The sequence below is a fragment of the Eulemur rufifrons genome, chromosome 19, assembly GCF_041146395.1.
Source record: "Eulemur rufifrons isolate Redbay chromosome 19, OSU_ERuf_1, whole genome shotgun sequence".
Lineage (NCBI taxonomy): Eukaryota > Metazoa > Chordata > Mammalia > Primates > Lemuridae > Eulemur > Eulemur rufifrons.
In genome coordinates, this window is record NC_091001.1 from 36,254,118 (window position 1) to 36,263,190 (window position 9,073).

Consider the following 9,073-nt stretch of genomic DNA (forward strand, 5'->3'; position numbering starts at 1 on the left):
CTCTGTTGCCCAGGCTAGAGTGAGTGCCGTGGCGTCAGCCTAGCTCACAGCAACCTCAAACTCCTGAGCTCAAGCGATCCTCCTGTCTCAGCCTCCCGAGTAGCTGGGACTACAGGCATGCGCCACCATGCCCGGCTAATTTTTTCTATATATATTTTTAGCTGTCCATATAATTTCTTTCTATTTTTAGTAGAGGTGGGGTCTCGCTCTTGCTCAGGCTGGTCTCGAACTCCTGAGCTCAAACGATCCGCCCACCTCGGCCTCCCAGAGTGCTAGGATTACAGGCGTGAGCCACCGCGCCCGGCCTAGAAGATTCTTATTTAAATGCCTAGTTTTTATGTGGGAGATTTAAAACAAATTGATCCTTATAGCAAATCATAATTATCCCTAAGGAAGCACAGGGTCGTATAGAAATAAGGCTCTGTGGGGCTCATCTTTGGTTGCAGGTAGAGATTAGTTTTTTCACCTGAAACACTAATGAGTTGTACTAATCTCTCAAGGTTACTTTAACAACAAATATATGCTTTTGCCATCTAGAGGGGCAAGTGGTTGAGGGATTATTTTTTATAAAAATAATGTCTTCTGACTTGCCTATTCGTAGCACCAGACTTGGGGCAGATGTATGAATGGCTGTCTCAGCTTCCTAATGCAGAAGCCCCGGGAGGCCTGTCAACACTTCCACCGAAGGCCTTAAGGTTCCTGCGGAAACTCACACAATTGGAAACTTAATCAATTATGTTGAGGGCTTCTCTCCCCTAGGGATATTGCTGAACACGGGGAGGGCTGAAGAGTTCCCTGCCACTGTCCTGCCCCTGCTGTACCTCAGCACACGGTCTGGACAAGCAAGGCCAGGCGGCTGGGCTTGGCGGGTGGACCTGGGAAGACCGTACCCGTTCCTGTGGGGTGGACAGCAGGTGGATTCTCTGTCCTGCGATTCCCCAGCGTGGGCCCACCTGGGCCTCATGCTGCACATGTGCTCTGTCACTGAACATCACAGCACAGTGTCAGGCAAGTGTCCTCACCCCCTCTTCAGCAGAGCAGGTAGACAGCTTGCTTGGGCCACGCTACTTTCCCACGGAAGACAGGCTTCTCTAGCAAGGAGGGCCCTGCTAGCCACCGCCTGTTGCCGGTCGTCCCACTCTGGAGACACCAGCTCTACCACTGAGCTGTACCCTCTCCCAGCCCTGGAACCCCGGCCTCGGCTTGCCCTGGCTCCCAGCCGTGGCTTCCGGGCTCCTCTGGCGGGTCTGCTCCCTCTTCTCAGTGAACCACTGGCCACAAGGATAGTGTTACTGACCACCGGGGACAAACGCAGCCGGTACCACTACAAACACACCATACCGTCTTTTTCCTTTTTTATGAGAACTGCGCAAAATCCAACTGAGCAGCATTCCCGTGTCTGTGGAGCCCCAGCCCACAGCAGCACTGCAGACAGCAAACCCGTCTGCTGGAGGTCGCGTTTGACGCATCTCAACCAACACAGGGACTGCCTCTTGGCCTGATGTGACTAACAATGAGTTGTGAAAAGGAAACATCACTTAGCTCTCAGTAACGAAAGGGATTTTCAAGCAACCATGCTGCAGAACGATGGAATTCTCCTCTGCTCTCTGTGTAGAAAAGGCAATGAGGAATCAGTGTCACATAACAAGGTTACCAGAGTGTGCAGCATAAAGGTGTGTCACATAGTTAATTAATGAAAATGGTGTCTTATTTTCTGGGTATCCCAAGGCTTTTGAAAGTGTATAATTTGTTACAATGTTTTTGTTATAAATACACATTTAATTTCATGCGTGACTTTGTGTTGAGTACTTTTGCATTCCTTTTCTTAAAGAAGCCCTCCCCTGCCTCAAACTGTGAGAGCTTCCAGTCCCGTAAGAGCTAGGTCTGGCCCTGCCTGCTGTATACCAGGTGGAGAAGCCTCCTGGGGAGGGAGGCATGAAGGTGGGAGCTGGAGGGAGGGCACGAGGGGAAGGCAGGCTGGTGCCAGCTGTGAAAGTCCCCGTGTGTCATTCTGAAGAAGTTCAGCTGTTGTCGGGGAGCCAATGGACTTTTGAACAGAGAAATGACAGGATGGGATTTGCGTCTTTAGATAATCCTGGAGGAAGAAGGTAGAGTGGTCTACAGGCAGGAAAAGGGGGCAGCGAGGAGGTCAGTTAAGAGGCCAGGGCAGTGGCATAAATGAGAGATAACAAGACCCTCCCCTAGGGTCAGGGGAGGGTGGACGGGAGGGAGTTTCAGCAGCAGTTACAAAGCAGACCGGGCAGAACTGGGGGATGGATGAGGAATCCGTGTGGGTGTCCTGGGGCACAGGGACGGGGCAGAGAGAGGAAGTACAGTGAGAGAGAGAAAGACCAGGGGAAACCAGGCTTTGACCTTGGGTGGCGGGGAAGATGGGAAGGCCATTCAGAGACAGCCCAGGAGGAGCCGCAGCTCTGAGCAAATAATGAGCCCAGTGTTGGGCCTGAGCAGCCTCAAGTACTGCCCCGCAAAGCTGAAAGAATGAAATGATTTGAGTCAACAAACTACACATTGGACGCTCCCGCTGGCATGCCAGGCGGGCACAAGGCACAGGGGAAGCTTGAGCAGTGGCCATGACACAGCCTGGGCCCCAGGGAAGGGGTCACAGAACTGCAGCCACAGTGCCGCCTCCCTGCGTTTTCTTTGACTTACCTAAAATAGTATTTTAGTTAATTATTAAAAATAGGAAATGCACGCACATTATTCAAAAGTCAAGACTTAGGACAGGGTATTTGCAAAAAGCTTCTTAGTTCCAGTCTCTGGAGGCGGTCAATGTTACCAGTTTCTTGCATATTCTTAGAGCTAGTTTGTGAATGCACAGGGAAGTCAGCACAAATGCTCTCTTCACTTCAGTGTGTTTTGGAGATAGATTCATGTTAGTACATTAAAAGCTGTGCTGTTTTTGATAGCTGCATACTAATCCTCCGTACAGATATCCCAACATTTATTTAACCAGTCTCCAATCGCTGACCATTGGACTGTTCACGTGTGTACAAGTATACCCGTAGGACAAATTCCTAGAAGTGGACTTGCTGAGGCAAAGGACACGCACATGGCATACATCAACACCGCAGTTTTTGCAAACTGGATTCGAATCCGTATTTAATATCTGCATCTCCAGCTCATCATGGTCCCCCACTCCCCAGGGTCTGGGGGTTATCTCATACCTTTGCAATATGTGCCTGACTGCAAAGGCATTGAGAAAAATCCCGTAGGTTTAAGAACGAGAGTGCCTGGGTTCCAGTGCCAGCTTCATTACCGACTTGCTTTTTGGCATCAGTGAGACAGAACCATTTCCAGGTGTTTCTGAGAGAATTAAATAGGGTGAGGTATGTAAGAGCCTTATGGGAAATGTAAGAGTTCTGTGAATACCCGTGATGCCGATGATCGCCTCTGTCCTGAATCAGCGTAAAGGAGGGGGAGGTCTGAGAAGGGCCCCCGCCCTGCGCACTCCTGCTGGCACTGTGTCACCTGCCCCACTAGCACTGGACTCTGTGAGACAAAGCACAGACCAGGCAAGAAAGCTCAGATGCCCGGGGACCTCTCTGCTTGGTTCACTCTTGTATCCCAGTGCTGGGGCATCTCTCCTGGCTCGGCAGATACTCGTTGGAGGACTATGGGAGAATGGATCTCACCCCCTTCCCATGCACTTCTGGACTGCAAAAGGCCAGGTGGACAGCTCTGACAGTGAAGTCAGCGTCTTTCCATTTCTCCAGTACTCAGCCCTCACTGCACTGGGCTGAATAGTTTCCCCTGAATTCGTGTCTACATGGAACCTCAGAATGTGGCCTTATTTGGAAATGAGGTAGTTGCAGATGTAATTACAGTCACGTGCCACACGATGTTTCAGTCGATAGCAGATTGCACATACAACAGTGGTCCCCTAAGATTCTAATGGAGCTGCCCCATACAGGTGGACCATTTTTTATCTTTAATACCACATTTTTACTGTACTTTTTCTGTGTTTAGATATGTTCAGAAACACAAATCTTATCATTGTGTCACAGTTGCCTACAGAATTCAACACAGTCACATGCTGCACAGGTTTGTAGCCCAGGAGCAGTAGGCTGCACCATACAGCACACGTGTGCAGTAGGCTGTGCCATCTAAATTCATATATGTACACTCTGTTGTGTTTGCACAAGGACAAAATTGCCTAGCAATGCATTTCTCAGAACATACCTCTGTTATGAAGTGATGCATGACTTTAGTTAAGATGAGGGTGCACCAGATTAGGGTGCATCCTAAATCCAATGACCGGTGTTCCTGTAAGAGGAGAAGACACATAGAAAGAAGAGGTCCATGCGAAGACAGAGGCAGGGGACACCAGCAGCCAGGAGAGAGGCCTGGGGTGGACACTCCCTTGGAGCCTGCAGAAGGGACAACCTTGCTGCCTGGGCTTTGGCAGTCTAGCCCCAGAGCTGAGAGAACAAATTTCTGTTGTTTTAAGCCACTCATTTGTGCTGATTTGTTACAGCAGCCTAGGAAACTAATACATTCGCCCTTTACCCTGTGCCTCAGTTTTATAAGTGGCCCCAAATCTCTTTGACTGAATGCCACACAGTCGTAGAACCACTCACACTATGGGGTGGGAAGGGTGCGTAAAAAATCATGGATAAGCCTGGGTTGCAATCTGGGCTCTGCCACTAATGAACCGTGTGAGTGGTCGTGACATCAGCTCCTCCACTCCACAAAGGGGACAGCAATACACACCCCACAGACACGCACATACATCACACACCACACACACCATGTACCACACACACCACACACACCATATACCACACACACAACATGCAACACATACCACACACACATCACACCACATACCACACACACCACACCACATACCACACACATCACACACACAACACTCAAAATACACACCACACCACATACCACACACATACCACATACCACACACACACACATCACACACACATCACACACACACATACCACACATCACACACCACACACACCACATACTACACACACCACACAACAGATATACACCACATATACATACCACACATACACACCACACATACACACCACACACCCCATACCACACACACCACACACTATACACATACACTATATACCAGACACACCACATACTACACACATACACTGCACCATACACACATCATGCATGCCACGTACACATACCACATAGACACACGTGTGCACATACTACATACCATGCACATATACATGCTACATGCCACATATACACCATAAATATGCACACACCACACAGTACATGCCACACAGACATCACCACTACACACATACATATCCATAAAACACACACACGTAGAGCTGTTATGAGCATCCATGAAGTTATGTGTGAGAGTGTGTAGCATACACAGAGAACTTAATAAATGTTTGTTCTCTCTTCTTTTAAACAAGTAAAAAACAAAGTTGAAGTTTCTTCTTTGATTGAAAGAGAATAGTGCCTTACCTTTTATGATACTGTATCGTAAGATATAACCTGTAGAAAACTTTTATTATTTAAGCAATTCTTTGGCAAAAGAAGACCTACAGCAAAATTGCTGAAAAACATTAACTTTTTTGGCATGTCAGATGCCATTATTATAAAATGCAAGTAAGTTTAATAAATCATACAAATACAGCTGAAAACGAAGGAAGAACAGTGTCAGGTATGCAGTTATGTATGTATTTTTAGTGCTGTGACAGCTTTCATCTGTGGATCTCTTATAAATATTTACTTGTTACCTTTATTTCTCTGTGAAACAGCTATTGGTGTCATTATTTTCATCTTAAGAGGGCTAGACTGACATCACCACAGTTTCTGCCTGGAGTTTCTCTATTCAAATAAATCAACCCACATACGTGTACCTACAAAGTAACTTCCTCAATTAATCATGTGTGGAATCCTCAGGGATTCTGGCATCCTTCTCTTCTGATTCTTTTGTTTATGTTACTGGTACTGCTGGTTGTTTATCCAACAGCTTTTCCTCCACCCTTCTTCCTTGCTGGTTGTTTTAGTCCATTTGGGCTGCTATAACAAATTACCATAGACTGTGTGACTTCAACAACAGACATTTATTTCTCACAGTTCTGGAGACTGTGAAGTCCAAGATCAAGGTGCTGACAGATTCAGTGTCTGGTAAGGACCCATTTCCTGGCTTACAGATGGCTGTCTTCTCATTGTATCCTCCCATGGCAGAGACCAGAGAGAGAGAAAGCTCTCATGTCTCCTCTTACAAGGGCACTAATCCCATTGATGAGGATGCAACTGAATCACCTGATAAAGCTCCCGCTTCCTAATATCATCACCTTGGGGGTTAGGGCTTCAACATGGGAATTTGAGAAACACAAACATTCAATGCATAACACTGCCAGAGATTGCCTCCCACTGTAGAGGCTGAAAGCAACAGATACTCACTGCCCAGCCTCTCTTGCAGCTAGAACTCATCAAAGCCAATGGAAATGAGGTCACATCTGCTGAAGGACTCCCTAATAAAACAAAGCAAGTAAAAACAACCTCTTTTCATGCCTTTTGGTGAACTTGTGTGAAGATGGTGCCTGGGGCAGTGGCTGCCATCTTGTGGTCTTTTTGAGGGTGGGAGGGGTGGGGGTGGGGGCAAGGACAAAGGCCAGTCTTATGAGGTGGCAGAGAAGAAGCACTCCAAACCTCCGGGATTGTGTTATGTGAAAAAATAATAATCCTTATTTTTTAAGCCTCTGGAAATGAAATAGGCTGTTAGTGACCAAAAGCATCTAAAATGATAGATGGTGTCCATATTGTGCATATGAACTTCTGCTTTATATCTTTGCCCAACATCTTTGGATGAAACAGTTTCTGAGGAAGTTGGTTTCAGAGGCCTCTAATCTTGACATTTGTGTGGAGTAGGGCAAGGGGGCTTGACCTGAACAATTTAATGGTGACCAGCCACAGACGGGTACATTTTCTGTCCCAAGCTACATAATTTTCACTCAGGTCTCCTGGTATGGGTATGTTAAGTAACCTCACCTTTTTCTTTAAAATAAAGTACCGCATTCAGGAATTCACTAATTAGTGCATTGTTTCATTCATCAAGCAAACATTGAACACCTATAGTATACCAGGCTGTGTTCTAAGCCCTGGGGACACAACGATGAGTAAGCTGGAGTTGTGGCCCCCAAGGACTTATAGGAGACAGAGGGACCAATAAGTGACGTGGTAAAAACCTGACTTGGATTAGTGAGGGTCTTGGTATAAAACAGATGGCATACTCTGGAAGTTTCATCAAAGAAAGTTTCATTAAACAACTTTTCAGATGTGTTTGATGGACTCGACAAAGGATGATGACTTGTATCTGTGGAAAGCTGTTACTACTCTTAGGCTTGACGGGGCAGATGAACACAGGGGTATTCCTGGAGCCCAGGGAGAGCCCAGAACAAGTAGAGCCGTCACCAGGAAAGGCATCCCCTGCCCACCTTCCCCTGGGGAGCCCAAGTCCCTACTCCAAAGTCAAAGAGACCAAAGCAAAGAAGCCAAGGAAGTTTCGAGCCCTGGGCCCAGGAGACAGGGAGACACAGAGAGTTGAGAGGGGGTGGGTGGGCACGGAAATAACCAGCACAATACTCAAAACTGGTTCCCTTCCTGGCTCTTAGTTCTGTCAATATTAACTATGATAATTGCCTATTTTGATTATTCTAAAGTGAGCACTCTTTTACACTTTGATTTTCCACATGACTTTATTTCAGGCTTGTTAGAAGAGCCATCCAAACAGGAGCTGAGAAGCCATTTGAATCTTAGAGAATGCGTAACTGCACGTACATCATCAGCGCTAGGTTAATTAAAAATTCACAGCATTCGGTGCATGCAGCAGGCCCGAGGGGAAGTGGTAAGGATTAAAGAGATTTCATCCACCGCATGTGCATGGAAATTATGCATGACTCCTAGGATGGGAGCTTGGGAGGACAGGGAAGGATGTACTTAACCTGATTTAGCTTTCGCTCAGGGATCCTGGGCAGAACACCCTCAACACCAGCGAACCTCATTCACTAACCTGAGATCAAAATATGAGGAAGAAGAACACTTAACTTTTAATGAACTCTAATCTCTTTTAATCAAATTTATAAATAATTCTCATGCTACCCAGGCTAACATTGGAAGCTTTATTCATTAATTCTAATTATTAGCCATATTTCCTGCCCTAGAAACATATTCATGTACGTCTTACTTTTTAAAGCAATAGCATGATTGGAGAGTGGTTGCTTCCCAACAGAATTGACAAGTTCTCAAAAGCAAGGTCTCTGCATATCACTCAGAGGACAAAGGTGTCATTGAAAATTGTCACCTACCTCTAGCCACTGCGAACACAGAACCACTCGCGTCTGAACTACCTGCCCTATCTCTAAGTCCTGTCGTGGCTCTGTGAACTGCTCTTCAGCGATCAACATCCTCTTCGTTTCTAATTTAGCTTTTTTTCTATCAAAATTGTATATGCACGTATTTTAAATTCAAATTGTTCTAGGAGGCTTTTGATGAAAACAGCAGCTTCTCTTTCGCGTTTTCTGTGCCCTGAAGGCAACTCCCTAGCCCTGAGCGCAGCATGTTCTGTTGGAATTCCTTGCCTATCTCCAAATAACATGCTTGTGCTCCTCTTCCTTGAGTCTTTCATTTTTGGCTTTATCTATCGAATTGACTTCTCTTTATGGAGGAAAAACAATGCTGTCCTCATACACTTCCCCCCACCGATCATTCAGCCCCTACTTCATTCAGACACACTGCTCGTCTTGTCATCCTCTCGACACCCAGGTAATTTGGTTATAGAAGTATTCAGCGTTTATACAATCGTGCTTGTAAATGCTATTCATAACCAAGTCACAGAGCACACCGTGATGACTTTTTCTTTCTTGCACAGTATTTTGTATTCCCTGGAGCTTATAGTTGCCCTGGGTTTGTGTGGGTGTTTGTGTGTGCATGTGCACACTTCACTTTGTGTGCACTTATTACAATTTCATACCCGCACTCTACCTAGCTGTGGCAATCTCCTCTCGACCTATCCAAACATGTAAGAAGATCTATCTGTTCATTC